The sequence below is a fragment of the Crocodylus porosus genome, unplaced genomic scaffold (assembly GCF_001723895.1).
Source record: "Crocodylus porosus isolate Cpor-Errol unplaced genomic scaffold, CroPor_comp1, whole genome shotgun sequence".
NCBI classification, from domain to species: domain Eukaryota; kingdom Metazoa; phylum Chordata; order Crocodylia; family Crocodylidae; genus Crocodylus; species Crocodylus porosus.
The window spans coordinates 197790915-197809323 of record NW_017728886.1 but is presented as its reverse complement, the minus strand read 5'-3'; the positions used below and the strand labels follow the sequence as shown (position 1 = coordinate 197809323).

General features: G+C 43.7%; 1 long non-coding RNA gene across 1 annotated transcript in view; it reads right to left on the bottom strand.

Annotated features, from left to right (window-relative positions):
* Nucleotides 1-1628: 1628 nt before the first annotated feature.
* Nucleotides 1629-18409, bottom strand: part of LOC109324889 — a 20852-nt gene continuing 4071 nt past the window's right edge. Inside the window, exons 2-3 of the long non-coding RNA XR_002105031.1 lie at nt 11197-11200; nt 1629-1713 (exon numbers count right to left, since the gene is read on the bottom strand). This is a non-coding gene — a long non-coding RNA (uncharacterized LOC109324889). The remainder of the gene's footprint in view (nt 1714-11196; nt 11201-18409) is intronic.

The following is an 18409-nucleotide window of genomic DNA, read 5'->3' as shown; positions in this document are numbered from 1 at the left end:
TGCCTTTGTTTTTTTCTGACTTCCACAACTCTGAAGAAAGATTTTTTTATTGTCCTTGATTCCCGTAGCCAGTTTGAGTTCAATTTCAGCCTTGGCTTTTCTGGTCCACTCTCTACAGGTGCTACATAATCCTCCTTAGTGGTAGTTCCTAGCTTCCATCCTTTATAAACTTCTCTTTTCAGATTCAGGAGGTCAATGACTTCCCTATTGAGCCAAGGGAGGTCTCCCAGCCCTTTTGCTACCTTTCCTATGGGCCAGAATGGACTTCCCTTGTGCTTTTAGGATCACTTCCTTAAGAAGCATCATGTACTCCCCTCTCTGTCAGATCATGGTCTCTCAGAGCCTAAACAGCCAACCTCCTGAGCTTGTGAAAGTCAGCTTTCCTAAAGTTGAGGTTTTCTGCATTGCTGACTGATTTTCCAGCTTTGTGATAGATAGAGCAACTGGTCAACTCGTTGTCACTGTCACCAAGCTTCCCTTCAATCCTCAGGTCTCTGACTAGATCATCCCCTTTGGCCAGTACCAGATCCAGCAGTGCCTTACCTCTTGTCAGACTTCTTGAGTCAAATAGAGCTTGTCAATGCAAGTGAGAAAGCATTGTTACCAACCAGATTCTTCCCATGAGATGTCAGGGTGGTTGAAGTCTCTAATGATGACCGTACACCGAGAGTGTGTAGCCTCTGGCCAGTTCCCTAGTAAATTCATGGCCAAGCTCTTCCTCCTGGTTAGGAGGTCTATAATAGACTCCTGCAGTTACATCCCCTTCACCACTTTCTCCCCGTATTCTAACCCAGAGGGTCTCAAGTCACCCTCCTTGGGTGCCAATCCATGCTTGTAGGGAAGTGTACTGATCCTTCATATAGAGAGCTACACCCCTGCCCTTCCTTGCAACATGATCCCTCCTGTACAAGATATATCCATCAATACATGTGGCAGTGATAGGTGAAGTCCCACCAGGTCCCTGTTATCCATATGACATTGTATTCATTTTTGCTTAGCAGAAGGGCCAGTTCCTCCTATTTGTTCCCCATGCTCTTGGCATTTGTGTACAGGCAGCTAAGCCTGCCATCAGAAGCACTGGGCTTCCCTGTCCTCTTAGAAAAGTCCCTTCCTTGGGCTGGAGTAGGAGTGAATTCATTTGTGTTACCTGACCTGCTGAGTCTGTGGTTGTCATTTCCAGGGCTTGTATTAGTGATTGTCTGTCCATCCCCTGGCGATCTTAGTTCAAAGCCCTGTCAAGCACATCAGCAATTTTGGGCAAGAATAATGGAAAGCTGGACTGGAGCTAACAAGATAAAATGCAATGCTGACAAATGCAAGGTGCTATACCTTAGAAGGAATAATCAAAGATACAAATACAAAAGGGATGACATCTGGTTGGATGGCAGCACTACAGAGAAGGATCTGGGAGTCTTAGTAGATCACAACAGCAATGGGATCCAAGTTTTGAGAAGACCTGTGGGAAACAAGTCCTCTCTGAAAGTCTTCTTCTCAATTTTCAATTGTGGTAATTTCTAGAAAGAGGCATAATCTAGTCTAATAAACATTTAAAACCAGGAATGAATTTCACCCCATGGTCAGATTGGTATGTGCTGTGGGCATGTAACAGACCTTGTAGCAGCTGGACACTGACAGCCATTGTCCTCCTGCTTTACCTGTTACAGGGTATAATGCTTTTGGTGCCTTTGGGCAATAAGCCTTGTAGTTGTGAATCTGTTGTTGACAAGCGTATTCTCAACTCCATCTCACAACACCCCATCAGAGATGATCTTGGAATCCCCCCAGGTCTTGATGAAGATAGGAAACCCATCAAGCAGATAAAGAATGATAAGGCACCTGGAGCTGATGAAATTGCTAATGAAATTTTCAAGCAGGGGCAAGAAGAGCTCGCATTACAACCTCCATGCACTCACCTTAAGGCTATGGAATGATGATGGAATCCCAGATGACCTCAGGGACTCCATGACTGACAATCTTCAGGAAAGGTGACAAGTCTGGTCATTACAGAGGGATTGCGTTGCTATCCACCACAGAGAAGGTCATTGCAAAAACCCTACTGAACATTATCCTTCCACTTGCTGAATAGTTGCTTCCAAAATATCAGTGTGGGTTTAGGGCATCAAGAGGTGCAACTGACATAATCTTCACTGCTTGCCAGCTGCAGAAAAGATGTCAGGAACAATATAAATCTCTCTACATGGCCTTCTTTAACCCAATGAAAGCCTTTGACTCTGTCAACTGAGAAATGCTGTGGAGTATGGCTTCTGAAGTATGGATGCCCACTGATCACCATTTTTTGCCTGCTCCATAATGGTATATGAGCATTGGTTCTCAATAATGGATCTATCACAGATCCCTCTGAGGTTAAGATAAGTTAAGCAAGGCTGTGTTATCAGTCCAGCACTCTTCAATATTCATTACTGTGATCTGACCACCAACACACTTCCAGTCAGAGTGGAGCTAAACTATAAAATGGACAGTAAGTTGTTTAATTCCCACTGACTTTGAACCAAAACCAAGACTACCCTGATGTCAATCACCAAGCTCCCATATGCTGATGATGCTGTAAGTGTGTAGTCACTCAGAAGCAGACCTTCAGGCAAATGTCAACATCTTTACAAGGCATGAAAGAAAATGGGACTGATGTTTAACATTCAGAAGATGAAGGTCCTCCATCAACAAGCTCTTAATGAGCAGTCCCCAGCTCTGGTAATTCAAATTCGTGGTTAGACCCTAAACAATGTTGAGGATTTCTGTACGTCAGAAGCCATCTCTCACAGAAGGCTGACACTGATGCAGAAATCCAGCACTACCTCAAAGGTGCAAGTACAGCCTTTGGACACCTGAGGAAATGTGTATTTGAAGATCACAACATCAGCTCCAAAACCAAGGTCATGGTTTATCAAGCTGTCGTGATCCACACCTTACTGTTCAGAGCTGAGTCAAGGACAATATGCAGGGGACATCTTAAGCCACTAGAGGAGTACTATCAACACTGACTGCAGAAGATCCTTCAAAAACAGTGGCAAGACAGACAGACCAACATTAGAGTTCTCTTGCAAGAAAATACCATAAGCATCAAGGTGATGATCACCCAAGATCGATTGAGCTGAGCCAGCCACATCATCCAGATGTCTGACTCCAGACTCCTGAAGCAAGATTTTTTCTCCCAGCTCAGTTAAGGCATATGCTCAAGAGGAGGGCAGGGAAAGCACTCCAAGGATGTCTGTAACATGTCAGGGTCCCAAGGGTGGCCACAATGCCCCCTGGGGACTCCATGACTGTGTCCCACTCATCCCCTAGGGCACTTTCCCATCTTGCCTGTCATGCCTTGATGGAATAATGATAAATAGAGAGGCTGCCCACAGACCTTAGCGCTGGTTCCACTGAACTCCTGCTAGGGTCCAGCAACCTACTGGTCCTCACTGATCCCCTAGGCCCTTGGCTGGGCCTCTATAGTCCCAGGCTCTTGGCTAGGCCTCTAATCAACTGCTCCTGGCCAGGTACCCAAAGCCTTAAGGGCTAAGCGTGTGGCTCCAAACCATCCTTTTTACCATACCCCATGCCTTGTGGGTGTTACAAGGATGTTGTTGCCTTTGTTGGCACTTCAGTCCCCTCAGCCTCTGCCCCTTCAATCTAGCTAGGCCTTCTAAACCTGGTCCCACTAAATCAGACTTGGCTCTGAGGCATTAGCTCTCATTTGTCCTTTCCATCACCAGGCCCCTGGACCCTGTCTGCCAGGCCCCAGGCTCCCATGTGGCTGCACCTTCTCTGGCACCAAGTCCCTGGCCTCTGTGTGTCTGTGCCCCTCTCTGGTAGCCAATACTCAGCACAGCATAAACACAAGCCCCTGGGCCATAACATAAATAACACTGGAAATTGCCCCCTGCGCCTTTAACAGTGTAGGCCTTTGCTCATTATTACAGTGTCCTGGGCTTCACTGTTCCTGCAGGTAGCAAAGCAGGCGGCAAACATTCCTGAGTGGCTCTCTTGGACAGGAGCTCTTTCCCCTATGGCTGCCAGAGAGAAAACCCCCAAGCCTACCCCTACCTCAGCCTTGGGCTTATCAACTTCCAGGGCCCTGCCTATATCCGGTCAGCAGACTGCTGGCAGATGACTGCTAATTACTCCATTAACCTATTATCCCAGTGACCTGCAGCTGTGGTGCCCTGCCTGGCCTGCAGTGTTCCTTGGGTACACTGCTGCTTCCCTTAAAGTAACAGAGAGCCCCAGGGTCTTTGTTTCAATGTTTTCAAGGCCAACTTGAAAAAAAATGCAACATTGACATCAGCCAATGGGAGACTATTGCCCAGCAGCACCACAAATGAAGGAAGAATATGCTGGAAGGATCTCAGAACTCTGAGACCTTACAATGATAACAGGAGATGGAAAAGCAGGAGCACAGCATGTTGCAGAAAGAATCAAGAACTCAGAGCCACTCACCTCACACAGAAACACATACCTGCAAAAAAAGCTGCAACAGAATCTGTTGATACTGGATAAGCCTCATCAGCTATCTTCAGACCCATGGATAAAATAGTCATGGAAGACAATCATCCTCAACTGCAAAAGACTGATGATGATGAGTTGTGCAATGGGATTGTGTAGTTTTAAAAACAGGTTAGACTAGGACATGTATGGGACAGTTTGGATAGGGATGATCCTGCCTTCAGTGAGGGTTTGGACTAGATGACCTCCAGAGGTCCCATCCAGCCCTACTTATCTATGATTCTGTGATTTTTCAAAGTAGAGTGTAAGTTTTTTTGTTTTTGTACACAGTTTGTGGTATTCAACTTGTCTTAAACAACTAATGATTTGACCTTTAACATTTGTGTGTTGCCAGCTCTCTAATATGAAGTGAGAAATGTGGTTCCTTTAACTGTAAAAACATGATTATATATACATATTGCATTCAGGTCAGTTGTATTTTTATAGATGGACTTGGCTTTTTATATTGTGTCATTAGAAGCAACAAAAAAAAGCCAGGGCATCTCTTGATCCTCCCAAACATTTAGCAACAAAGAGAATGGGCCAGATTCATCCTGATATAAGTACAGGAAACCCTTGCTATTCACAGGTTTGGCATTCATGGTTTCAAATATTTGTGAATGTCAAACCCACATTTTAAATACACTTTATATACTTACAGGAACTCCTCCGGAGCTCTGTGCTTACTGCTGCTGGACTGCCACTGCCACGGCTAGGCTCCCACCACTGCACTTCTGCCATTGCCACTGGAGCTGTGCCCTCCCCCCCCCAGCCACCGGGGGCACTGCATTCATGAATACAGACTATGTGAATGGTGAAGGCTGCCTGTACATGAAACTTCCTTCAGCTGATATCTTTTGCTTTCATTACATTAGAAATAACAACAACAAAAAAAGAACTAGTAGAACAATAGACCTGCCATTCTGTTCCAAAACAACTTTTTCAATAGAAAACAGTAGAGGCCATCTCAAAAAATTCAGCTAGAATCTCAAATCTTGAATAGGGAGTGTTTAAATTGGAAACTACATCCATTTATGCTGAATACAAGAGCTGAGTTCAAATATCCAAAATATCCCGCATCTGCAAATAAAAAAGAAAATTATTACAATTATATATGAGGCTTAATCGGTATGTCTGTCCATTTATACAGTTTATGCTTTATTTTCTTATATTTACTGTTATTACTTAATTTCTCCCAGTGACTAATTAGTATATGTGGTTGAACCTTATAATTTACTGAAGTAAATATTTATTTGATGCTATAATATTTTTCAGCAAAATGAACAGGAGTAGAGTACCTCATAAAAGACTGGTATAGTGCTTTGAGATCCACACATCAGCAGTGACACAGGAAACCAACCATCCAAAAAATGGGTAGTCCAAAGTTTATTTCTAATGGCTCATAAAAGAAAAATGTGGAGTTAAATATCTATTAAATCTAAAACAAAAATATAATAATTCCTCCAAATATAATGTTTAAGGAAAAAATGTTGATGTTGAGGAAAGAGCGTTCTTCAATTAAAAAATAAATTGCTGTGGAAAAAAACTAATTTACTAATTTCAAATTCTTGACATTAAATAGACTGGTGGGAAATAAAACTTTCTTCCAAAGGGAAAAAAATCCATTGTTATTTTCTTGGAAGCAACAAGAGGAATGGAAGATAGCTTTTACTAAATTATTAGTTTTGGGTCTTATCCAAAGTCCACTGAGTCAAAGACAGCCATTGACTCCCATGAGCTTTTAAATCCTGCCCTACAGCAGCCACAGAAATGTAACAATCTGGGAAGCTCAGGACAAGCTGGTAATGTGACTGTAGATTGCAGATGGCCAAGCAGTTAATTTATACAGATTGTGCCAGAGATATTGCTACTATCCATATTTTAATTTCAGGTTCTTGTTTTCTCCATAAAAAAATTGTTCCACTGCACTCAACATTCTATACAACTCTACCACATCTGCTAAAACATTGTAATCAAAAGCAATACTGTGAACCCTGGATAATTCAGCAGCCCAAAGGGAATACAGATAAAGTAATAATTATCCAGAGGTGACCAATTATCAGGAGTTGATAATGAGGACGGCAGGGGGCATACCCAAGGGAATCAGAACAATGGCACATTAAACCAGGCAAATTATCCCAAAGGCAAATTGCCAGAGATTACTCTATATTAAAATGAACAGCCTGCAGTTTCACACTATAAAATGGAGACAATTTTAATCTTACAAACTCTGCCTCTGAAAACAGAGGCATGTAATTGGAAATTAAAGAAGCATTTCCATAAATTTATTTAGCAGATGGTTCGGTTAGTTCTAAGTATTAGCTCTTTACTATAAAAAAGTAGTGTTATAGAATTATATATCAATAGCATTTGTTACAACTTGCTTCCCTGTGTTCTGAGTATATAAAACATACATTACTGCCTTACTGTGGGACGAATGTTGTGCTCTAGATAGCCCATCCCTAAATCACAGCAAGATCTTTGAAGAGCATGTGAGCTTTACAAACATGTTGTCACATGCTTCTCACAATACTTTTTTCCAGACTCTTCCCACTTAGACTTACTTACATAGGTGGATTGTCAAGACATTGGGTATTGATTGGTAATACAGGAAGGGAGTATAGATTGCTGTCTTCGATATGTTAACAGAAGCTAATGGATTATGAAAATTATGTTGTTTCTTCAAACAATATTGATAGGATTTCAATCACAATCTACTGAACTATTTATAGTGTATCTAAAGATTCCTCTCTGGATAAAATATATAACTGAAACCCTTTACAAACACTTTATTTTGACACTTTTGTCATTCTGGGCCTGGATCTTGAACAAAAACACTTTAAAATGATGAGCCAGATGATCAATTCATGTACATCAGCACTGTATGGCTGGTTTGATATAATTTTTAATGTATGTTTTCTGACCCTTTTTAGTTGTGAAGGATGTTAGGTAGTCTCTCAGAATTGAGGCTACCAAGAGGAAGTAATGAGTGGTCATGGTTGGGGACTCCCACCGAAGAGTACAGAGGCATTCATCTGGTGGCATAACCTGCTGGCTCAGGTGATGTGCTGCCTGCCAGAATCCCATATCCAAGACATTATGGAAAGGTTGCCAAGACTCAGCTGGCCCTCTGACCACTATTCCCTGCTGCCCATCCATGTGACCACTAATGATACTGCCAGGGGTGACCTCAAGTAGATAAAAAGTGACTACATGGCTCTGGGCACAAGGATGAAGGGGATGGAGGCCCAGGTGGTGTTATCAATCCTTCCAATTTATGAACGAGTCCCAGCTCAGAGCAGGTACACTCTGGAGATCAGCACATGGTTGTTTAGATGGTATCACTAGCAGCGCTTTAGCTTCTTCAATCATAGGGTGGTATTTCAAGAAGATGGATTGCTAGGAAGAGCTATGGGATACCTGATGAAGTCATGGAAAGTGTCTTAACATACAGGCTTGTTAACTTAGTAAAGAAGCTTTTAAACTAGGTTCACCAGAGGATGGGGACAAAAGCCCAGAAGTAATTAAAAAGCCTGGGGACATGGATAGTAACTTAGTAAGGAAAAGTAATAGCATAAGCCTTAGCAATTTTTTCAGGGAAAAGACAGGGCAGCGAGATACCTGAAATGTTTATAGTTTATATACTATGGTAGGAAGCAGAGGAACAAACAGGAAAAAAATGGATGTCCTAGTACAATCAAAGAAATATGATATAATTGGGATTATGGAGTTGGGATGCAAAAATTCACACAAGTGGAGTACAGCCTGTGGCAGGAAGCCACCTTTGTTTCTCCCCAAAATCTCTGTGCTGTGACAATTTGATTAGGATGGGCCCAACAGAGGAGACACACCCTTACCCTATCTCTTTAGGAAACCTGCTCCCTCTGCCTATGTGACTGGTATCAGCTACCTGGGTGAGGGCCTTCTACCTGGTGGGCTAGAGTCTGCCCAGCAACTAGTGATGTATTACAAATTGGTTGGCCGACAGCCAACTGGAGCTGGCCTCCACTGGACCAGCTGAATGAGGTCACAGGGGCTATATAAGTTAAGACTGCCCAGGAGGAGGGGGCAGCAGCCATGCGGGGGACTCAGACTTAGAAAGGAGTTTACCATCTGAAACTGGCTCTCTCCCCCATAACTCATGGGCGAGGAACAGCCTGCCTCCAGAGGGGATCTCCAACAGCCTCTGGATGATGCTTGTGAGTAAGCTACTCAAAATCTGGTTAGGTATCTAGCTGGCAGTAGCTCAGATGCATGATCAAAAGGCTACCTCAGCCAGACTGTTTTGCTCTGTGGGATGTCTATGATATTGCTCGATCTTATACCCTATTTTCACCTTACCCCTGTAATCAAAGAAGTTCTCCTTTGAGACCAGTGTAGGAGACTTATTGAGGGGTGGGTCTAAATTATGCCTAAGAGGCCCCTAAGAGGGACTTTCCTTTTTGGCCCCCGACTTGGGGAAGTGCCCCAAGTGCCTGTACTGGGTCGAGTACCCATAGGACTATTAGGCCTGTGTTTCCCCAAGGACACAGGGCTGAGAGAGTCCCTTCTCAGGGTGGTGGCAGCTTATGTTACCCCCAGGTTAGCAAGTGTGCTCCAGGAAGGGGGTCAGCCAGACGCAAGGCACCTCGAGGGAGGCACTCGGAATCTGGAAGGTGGTTGGGCGTAGTGAGGTGGGTAGCTTAACACAGGAGCACCCGCTACTGGCCCGCCACACAGCCATGGATAAATATAGCTTGTTCAAGGAAGATAGAAAGCAGGAAAAAGAAGAGACTTGACTATATATAGGTATAGATAGATATGTAGATATATCTATATAGATATATCTCTCTCTATATATATAGCTATATATATGGTAGAGCCTCCTTTATATCGATCAATAGATAGATTAGGGGTGCACCGATAAAAGATTTTCTTGGCTGACAGCCATATCAGCTGATACCGATCTGATAGCCAATTTACAGAAATGCAGCCTAGCAGTTTGGAGAGCAGTGTCCAGCCAGTAAATCGGGGGGGATGGGAGGGGAGAGATCAAGGCCCCCAAGTTGAGGGAGGGAGTGGGGTAGGAGCAGATGCTGCCCAGCCAAGGCAATGAATGCGACTGCAGTAGTGGGGTGGGGCAACAGGTGGCTTGTCTAGGGGACAGAGGAGGGTAGGGAAGGGGGGAGGCTCCCTGCTGCAGCACACACCACAAGGGGAAGCATGATGGTCATGTGCCCCCCCTGGATTTCTGCATGGGATGAGGCCAGGCTACTCACTGTAGGCTCAAGACCAGTGGGTAGGCTGAGCCAGGTCTGCACTCGGGGTGGGGTAGGATGGGCAGCGGTACTGGGAAGGGTGGCTAGGAGGAATTTTGGGGTGGCCGTAGCCCACCCCATAGCCTCCCCTGCCAGTACCTCTGCCACCCACCCCCAGCTCAGCCCCCCCACAGGGAAGAACCCAGCATAGACCTGGCCCTGATATATAAATATATAGTAGAGCCTCTTCCGCTTTCCCCCTTCCTATCCTCCTTGAACAAGGTATATCCACCTATGGCTGTACTCCAGTTTTGTGAATTATTGCATCCCAGCTCTATAATTCCAATTACATAATTCTTTGATTGTTCTAGGACATCAATTTTTCCTATTTGTTCCCCATGCTTTCTGCCATAGTATAAAAATATCTCTATATAGAAAGAGAGTCAATGTACACATGTTCTGAGGTGTAATACAAAGTGGGAAGTAGGCCTCTTGAAAGTCTCTACATAAAGGTCACAGGAGAGAGCAGTGGGGGATGTAATGGTGGGTGTCTGCTACAGGCCACCAAACCAGGAGGAGGAAGTGGGTGAGGCCTTCTTTAAGCAACTGATAGAAGCTTCCAAATTGCAGAAGCTTGTTCTCATGGGGAACTTTAATTATCAGGACACCTGCTGGAAAAGAAACACAACAGCACACATACAGCCCAATGAATTTTTGGACTGTGTTGGGGATAAATTTTTGGTATACATGGAAGACAGACCAACAAGACAGGATGTTCTTCTTAACTTTCTACTCATAAACAGTGATAAATTGTTTAAGAATGTAAAGGTGAAGGTCAACCTACCCAGTAGGGGACTGCAGGGGTCAGGGAGCAATCTGTTCCCAGTCCTAGCACTGGTCAGATCGCTGGTTCCCCCCAGAAGTTGGGAGACAATCAGCACCAGCAATGGAAAGCTCTGTATCTCCTGTCCTGGCTTTTTGCATGGAGCTGGATGTCCTGGTGAGCAAGCGGAAGCTGGGAATCTATCCCCCAGAGCAGCCAGCTCCACACTGCACAGAACCAGCTGCTTCAGGGGACAGGCAAGAGATGGATTCCCTGCCCCCTGCCTTGCCCTGCCCTCCCAAAAGCAGCAGTCTCCATGCCAAAGAAGGCAGCTGCTGGTGAGCCCCCTGCCCCAACTAAGCAGGACGTTTGACCACGGCTGCCCCACACCCCAGACAGCTCCCAGCAACCCTCTGCTGGCCTGGTGGGGAACTTGTTGGCAGCTGTACGTCTGGATGAGCACAAAGCCAGGAGAGCTTTGCTGGCTACAGGGGCAGCTTTCTTCCAGTCTGATGCATGTCAGGTCCCCTCGCAAAGCTCTCCTGGCCCTACACCCACCGGGACCACCCCATGTGCCTTGCCAGACCCCAAGCTAGCACTCCCCCTGCTGCTGCAGGGGGGCAGAGCAGAATGAGGGCAGCCCTGTACAGGGCTACTTCCATTGGGAGAAAATCTGCTCTCAAGATGGACCATTCTGCCCAGTAGGCTAACAGCACAATATTTTTACTGCACAGTAAGCCTACTTCAAATTAATAGCAAATGTAGATGTGTGCAGTGTGTCTCACAATATTCTCATTAACAAGCTAAGGAAATTCAGACTAGATGAAAGTACTATAAGGTGGATCTACAACTGGCTGGATCATTTTGCCCAATGGGCATGTCTATATGAGACGTTAACCATGGAGTAGCCTAATAACATTACATAGTACTGTGCCGGGCAAAACCCATAGTAATATGCTACTGCACAGTAGTATTAAGCTGCTGCACAGTTAGTGTCTGTAAAAACCTGTGTACCGATACTATTGTGCAGTGGTACCAGTTACTGCACATTGATTTAGTATTTGATGCAGTAGACACACCCAATGAGTAGTCCTCAATGGCTCAATGTTTAGTTGTGAGGATACATCAAGCAGAGTTCTACAAGGGTATCTCCTGGGTCCGGTAATGTTCAATATCTTCATTAATGATTTGAATGATGGAATTTAGTGTACACTCCCCAAATTTTCTGACTACTTCAATTTGGGTGGAGTTGCACTCACCCCAAGGGGCAAGATTATGATTTAGAATGACATGGATAGATTGGAAAGATGGTCTGCAATCAGTCAGAAAAGATTCAACAAGGGCAAGTGAAAAGTTCTGCACTTGTAATATAATAATGGCATGCACAAATACAAACTGGGGAATAACTGACTAGGCAGCAGTAATGCAGAGAAGGATCTGGGAATTACAGTGGACCATAAACTGAGTATGAGCCAACAATGTACTTTTGTTGTAAAATAGGCCAACAGTATAAAAGGACTGTAACTTGGAAATTAAGGGAAGTGTTTCTTCCACTCTACTCAGCACTGGGGAGGCTTCACCTGGAGTACTGTGTTAGTTCTTGAGCCTAATACTTCAAGATAGATATGGAAAGAGTCCAGTGCAGAGCAACAAAATTATTAGGGGCCCAGGAAGCAAGATTTGTGAGGAAAGTCTAAAAGAATTAGGGTTCTTGAATCTGAAGGAAAGAAGACTGAGTGGGGATTTGATAACAGTCTTCAAATGCCTGCAGGGTAATTACTGAGAGGATGGAGATGGGCTTTTCCCTGTAGCCATAGGGGGCAGGACTAGGAGTGAAGGCTTCAAGCTGAAGCAGAGGAAATTTAGGTTAGATATTAGCAGGAATTTCTGACTGTGAGGGTGGCCAAGCTTTGGAATGGGCGGCCTAGAGAAGCCGAGGAATGTCCATCTTTGAAAATTTTCAAGTGTAGGTTGGGCAAACACTTAGCTGGGATAATTTAGTCAGGTGTGATCCTGCCTTGACTAGCAAGCTGGGCTAGATGACCTCTTGAGATCTCTTCTAATCAACCTCATAGGAAAGCCTTACTTTCCTATGATTCTATATGGAACTTAGATTATTTGAAAAAGGGAAGAACTGCAGTCTGTTCCACAGGTCTCGAATTAAGGATTTATGTCAGCATTATATTACAGACTGACTTTAATAATCAAGCCATACCATTCTATTGGCCTTCACAATTTTAAGTTCTGTAATATTTTGTGTGCAATGTGAAATACAATGTTTTTGTTTGGTTTCCATTGGAATGAAAGGAACACTGTGTGTTTACAGATGTGCTTCTGGAGGCAGGGACTAATCAGTTTGAAAAATTAGACTTCAGTAATTTATAACCATGCATGCTGAACAAGACAGCTGAATGTTTGAAATAGTTATTCCTAGTGGGTTTGGTAAAAATCTTAACATTTACTCTCCTAACGACATGCAGTGTATTCTTAGGCTGAGAAAGACGATTTACTGCAGTTCCACCCCTCTGGGTGCATCTACACATGCATATTAATGGGATGCAATAAACTCACATTTGTTGCTCCTGGGCACCACTTCTACACATGAACCTAGGACTGTAGCACATCTGGCTGGGTCAGAGTAGCCCCAGCTGGCAGGGGACCAGGACAGGGGAAAAGTCAGCCTGTCAGCCTGGGGTTGTTCTGACCCTGCTCAATATGCTGTGGAGGGGCTGGCTATGGCACAAGAGTGCTCTAGTGTGGGGCTAACTTACAGGCACCCCTTACACTGAAGCCTCCTCGTGCCCCAGCCAGCCACATCAGCATCTACACATACACTGCTATGGAGTAAAAAACTCCACAGCAGGTTAGCACTTGTACTTACAAGTGCTACCCTGCTGTGGAGTTTATTAGTTTACTCCAACCTAATAGCTCTGAAGGTATAGATGCCAACACATTCACTGCGGAGCTAATGAGTCTACTCCACAGTAAACATCTTGTGTAGATGCACCCACTGTTGTGTGGCAAATGAGGTTTTCCTCTCAAAACACTAAGCCCACATCAAAACCAACAGTTAAAGATTTGGCACGATTCCAGAAGTACTTAGAAAACATATTGCAGCCCTTCAGTTATATCAATTTAGTGTTGAAAGCAGAAAAAGAAATAAATAACTGTATATATATAATTCTTGGAAACTGTTAACCAAAATGTTTAATGGACACTGTTTAATTGCTACCTGGAGCACTGATATAGGTCAGTGTTTTTAAAATGTCAGTTATAGATCCTGGTAGATATAACCTTTTGAGATTTGCTGATTTGAAACTGTAGAGAAAGGGAATTACAGAGCCTGTAACTAGTCCAAGGCAACACTATACATGCTGATACAGTTGGCAATAGTATGACATATAGAAAACATTATAAGACAAGAATGAAGAAAAGTGGACTTTGTCAGAAGGAAACGGTTTTAACATTAAGACTAAATACCTGTAATTCAAGAGCCCTATTCTGATCCTTACTTACTCTAGCAGGACTGACTATGGGGAATGTGGCCTTCTGATTGCAACACCTTTAGTTTTGAATGTTGCTGATTGGTTAGAGAAATATTTAGAAAATTCACCCTTAAGATATAAGTGAAACTCTCTGAAGAAAAAGTAAAAAAATCACTTTCTCCTTCCTTCCATGTCTTTCATGATTTTTTATAAATGAAGTGAAGGTTCTGAAAGGATCAGAAGCTCCCCCCATTTATCCACTCAGTTGTTTTTGGGCTATTCTGATTCCATTTTCACTGAGACACTGAATCACCATGAGAAAGGCTGGTCTTAGAGCCTTTGCAGCTAGATTGAAGGCAGAGGCTCTAGATCGCTTATAAGAAAAACTTCTCTGAAAACATTTCCTTTTCTAAAATATTTGGATACATAATTGTTTTCAAGACCACATGTAAATCTAGACAAGGGTAGCACTACATCTTATAATTAGTGTTTTGTACATGCTATTTATCTTGAAATAATTGTCTTTGGCTTCCTGTTGCCTTTCAAACATTCATGTTCTGCATGTTCTTGCTGAAACCTTCTATGCTACAAGATTGACTTCCATTAAGGTGTCAATTTCAGTTTTTTATTACTTAACATTTCTCTATATTTAAACGTTCATTCTCCATGTAGGATTAAGGCTGGTATTTCTGCTGGCTGTGTAAAGTAATGAATATGTAAAGCAAATACATAGCCAAATATGGCTGCCGTATTCTAACCAAAACACATTACATTTAATGGGACAGAATAAAGTATGAGACTGCTCCCGGTTTTGGTCTTGCTGATGTAACTTACCAGAGGAACTCATAACTAGCAATCAGAGTACTACTCAGAGCAATCCGAGTAGTTTAGCAGTACAAAAGTAGGCTCTAGTGTCATCTATTTACCACAGAATATTTTCTGTGCTTGTTGGAGAAATTAATCATAAGCCTGAACGAGTTCAAGGGCTTATCTCTGTCACAGATAATATATTTAATTTATGATTAGAAATTAAGCATGTTGTTCAATAAGTAAAATAAAGGAAATAAGCTTTTGTTTAATCACATCAAATTATTATGGAATCAAATCAGCTCATACAACATACAATTTCTGGAGTTAATGATGAAGCAAGTTTAGACCCAAACCTCCTCTTTACTACTCTGAATTGATCTGAATATCCTACCCACAGACAACTGTCATGGCACTGCAGGCTACCTTAAGGAAATAGCTTAGAGGATATTGTTGCTGGAGGAGATATTGTCATTAGATATTGTTGTGCTGAATTATTTTAGCTGCCCACAAAACAAGAAATTATTTTTTATTAAATAATATTACTGTTCTTGTCCTGGCTTCATGTAGGCCATGAGATAAGTGAAAGTCTAATCTGATACCCCACAAGGTTAGTTGGAACAAGGTCTATCTTGCTATATAAACATACCTTTATTTAAGAAAATCAGGTTGACAAGATAGTAGTTTTGAAACCAGATGAGCTATGAGTCAAGTTGGAAAGGAAAACCCATTTGGGGTCTGAAGGTGGTAGAATATGTGCTACATTCATTTTGTATATGACATTTCTTGAATTGACTTGGCTATTGATTCAGATACAAGATACTAGAACTCATTAATTTTCTCAGGATAGAGTTTGACTCATTTTGATAACTTATCCATATTTGTTACACTGCTTACAAGATGACTTTGAAATGTAACCTGAATGGATATTGCTGTCTCAATATCTAAAGCTAATATCCTTCTTTTCTTCTTTTGAAAAATGACATCAACCCTTGTATTTTAAAGGTGATTTTAAAATGTTCAATTTTGTCCTACAGTTATTACATTGCCTTTCAAACCCCCTTTTTCCCTTGTTCCCTCTCTTTAAAAAATGGATACCCTTGTTTGCTCATATCTGCTTAATGTTAAGGTTATGTTTTACAGTGCCTTGATGAATAAATATTGCTTTATAAATAAAACTATTGCTACTGATACTATACCTTTACTTTACTAACAGAGGATCAGTTTCATTCACAATGAGGAAATGGAATATCTGGGGTTGATGGTGTGACAGTGAAGTGCATAATCAAGAACAGGAAACTATTTTTATAAGGTAATTCTCTCAGAAAAAAACCCTACGTTCTCCCAGAGGTTCTGAACAATTTTAGCTTAAGTAAGGTAACGGATTAGCCACATTCAAGAGATCATGAGCAGCAATTCATTTCACTGGAAAATGCATGTGTTAAGCCAAGAATAGGGCAAAGGATTGTAGGAAGTCAGTACCAGATGAGAGATTTAGGACTCTTGTGAGTCTTAGAACCTTACAGGATCCAATTCTGACTAGACAATTTAAGAAACTTAGACTTGATTTCACTCTCACTTATTCCAGTGTAAATGAGAAACAACTCCAATGTTGCCAGTACAATTAAACTAGTATAAAATAGTACAAGAAACTTGTCCATATATATACATGCTCAGCTAATTGTCAAATATGAACCTCCCCCCCCCCCACACCAGATGGACCTTCACTCTGAGAGTATTCTTCAGCAATGGACAACCCCTCTCCATGCAAAGAGGACCCCCACGATGAGACTCTATATGGACTGAGGCACTTTCTTCAAACCACTTCTTCCACCATTGTGGACCATTGTAACGGCTTTGTGTGCATCTATCTTCTTTCTCTCTCAGTGTCACGAACCCCCTCCCTCCCCTTCCCCTTTCCCCCCACCCCCGGGCTTAGTTGACTAACATTGCATCTCCCATAACCTAGTTGTGTTCCCCTTCTCACTCCCATCCCTCTAATGTTAGTCTCTCGCTCAGGCAATATGTATTTCCCTACCCTCTTTGTCATCTTTTTTGGATTCACAATCCTAAACATCTACTAATAAAAGTCAATCTGTTCTTAAGATACAGACCTCGCAGAGTGCTGTGTACTGACAGGGGGCACGTCCACACATGTAGGCATGTACACTTGTAGCAGCTCAAGTAGGAGCGGTACAAATTTGTGCTAGAGATTTTTGCCTCAGTGCACGGGCCCAGACATGCATTTTGGCATGTGGCAAGTTGTGCCACTTAGGGCAAAATGACCCTGCCCAGCTCCTCCCAGATCTGCAGCCAGGGGGAGCTAGAGCCTGGGGCCTGTGCTGGCCCTGTGCTGGCCCCAGAAGTATAAAAACCTGCTCTGGGCAGTATAAAAATCCTCCCTGTGCTGACCCCAGCAGTATAAAAAGCTGCCCTGGCAAGCAGCTCAGGGCTACTTACTCCCAGGAGTGTCTGGGGCTCATGTGCTGCACCCAGACACATCATGACACCCTCGGGTCCCACCCAGACACCAAGTGGCGGGACCTGCTCAGTGAGGGCATGGCTGGGGCACCCCAGTGGCTGCGTCTGTATGCCACCCTCATCCCATGAGCCACTAGAGACCTCAGCTGGTGGCTTTTCCATGAAGCCATCACCACAGGCATGTATGTGGCGAGCTTCACAGACCTCACAGTCTCCTGCCCCTTCTGCAAGCAGAGGGACACCCTGGCACACATGATGCTTGAGTGCACCAGGCTGCAGTCCCTCCACCTCTACCTCCAGAACCTCTTTCTAAGGTTCTGATTGAATTTTACCCCCCCACCTTTTTGTTTTTGTTCATTCCATCCGTGGCCCCACCAAGTCCTGGGACTTCCTGGGCAGCCTCCTCCTGGCCCTGGCCAAGTGGGTCCTGTACTTGACCAGGAATGAGGCTCTGGCTGGGAAGGGGGAAGGTTCCTGGAGATTGTAGAGCCACTTGCCTTTCACTTGTCCAAGCACATTTAGAGGCAGAGCACCAGCGGGCAACATCCACTGGCTCCTTGGATGCCTTTGAGGACCATGGGTACAGCCTGGGGGCCTCTGCTCGGTGTTCCCCCCTGGAGAACTTATTTTCACATTTTGACCCTTTTACCTCCATGTCACTTCTATCCTGTTTTTGCTTTTGTTGTCCCAAGAAATTAGTTGCATCTTTCACCCTTTAGCCCCACAAAGGGGCTATTAGTTAGCTGGGTGGGCCTTAAGGCCCACATTAATATGGAAGATACAAATACACAGGAGCTTCTGGGGCTAGCCAAACCAGCCCTAACTGAGAGTTCCCTGCACCTTCTACCCACCTCAGCAGTCTAGCAGTGGGGGCTGCTGCCTGGCTATGACCTGCTGTCACCTGCAACAGCATGTGGCTCCAAGCCTGTATACCTGCCAGACCTGGATGAGGACTGCACAGCTGCAGCAGAGGCATCAGGCATGGCTAGTGAGCTCAGACTGGTGGGGCAGTGGAGGGTTCCACGGGAGTGGAGGGCAGGTGTTGCAGCTGGCTGGGCAATCCAGCTGGTAGCAAGGAGGTTGCAACC